The following is a 1303-nucleotide window of genomic DNA, read 5'->3' on the forward strand; positions in this document are numbered from 1 at the left end:
ACCTTTTTTTTTTCTACTTTTAAAAAATATTTTCCTATTTTCTAGGCTGGGCATGTATTATGCTATAATTATACAAAGAACATAAACTTTATTACGTTTTCTAAAGAATGGATTGAAGCTAGGGAGAGGCTGAAGGGCAGGATACTGTTCAGGAAGGTGGTGGTTGGATGAATCCGGGTGATTGGCCTTGGTAGAAAGTTCAGTAGTTACATGTTTTGGTTAATTCAGACTTGGACTCGAGACCCAGCCTTGCCCCACCCCCTACTCTGTGACCTTGGGCAAATTATTTAACACTCTTAGTCTCTACGTTTGCTAGTTAACCTTGGGTAACTAATTTACCCTCTCTAAGCCTGATTCATTCAACAACTTTAATAACTGTGGAACTCTCGTGCCAGGCACTGTTCTAGATGCTGGAGTCTGGCAGTACACAGTTCAAATTCTCCTCCTTCATGGAGTTTTATATTCTAGAGGAGAGAGGCGGGTAATAAACAACCAAGAAATATGTAATATTTTATTTTTATATGTGTACACACATACGTACACAATATGCCAGGTGGTGATAAGTGCTATAAAAAAAAAATACGAAAAGGAGGGATCTAAAGTGTGGACTGGGGGCTTCCCTGGTGGCGCAGTGGTTGAGAATCTGCCTGCCAATGCAGGGGACGCGGGTTCGAGCCCTGGTCTGGGAGGATCCCACATGCCGCGGAGCGACTGGGCCCGTGAGCCACAATTGCTGAGCCTGCGCGTCTGGAGCCTGTGCTCCGCAACAAGAGAGGCCGCGATGGTGAGAGGCCCGTGCACCGCGATGAAGAGTGGTCCCCACTTGCCGCAACTGGAGAAAGCCCTCGCACAGAAACGAAGACTCAACACAGTCATAAATAAATAAATAAAAGAACGTGAATTTCTTAAAAAAAAAAAAACAGCTGTGGTTGTTACGAGATTTTAAATAAATAAATAAATAAATAAAGTGTGGACTGTGGGAGAGTTGGCCGTCTTAATTCAGGTGGTCCGGGAGGGCTCACTGAGGAGGTGACATCTGAGCAGAGACCAGAAGGAAATGAGAGAGCCAGCTCTGTGAGTGCCGCGGCGAGAGAATTCCAGGCCAAAAGGACAGCAGTGCAAAGGCCTCAGGGCAGGAGCAGGCTGGGGTGTCTGAGGAGCAGCAAGAAGGTCAGCGTGGCACGAGCAGAGAGGGGTAGGGGCAGGAGGCGAAACCAGGGGGGTGGCAGTGAGCCAGATGGCATGGAGCCTGGTAGGCCGTGGTCAAGACATCAGTGGGTAGGAATATGGCGGCAGGGGCAAG

The sequence above is a fragment of the Balaenoptera acutorostrata genome, chromosome 12, assembly GCF_949987535.1.
Source record: "Balaenoptera acutorostrata chromosome 12, mBalAcu1.1, whole genome shotgun sequence".
Lineage (NCBI taxonomy): Eukaryota > Metazoa > Chordata > Mammalia > Artiodactyla > Balaenopteridae > Balaenoptera > Balaenoptera acutorostrata.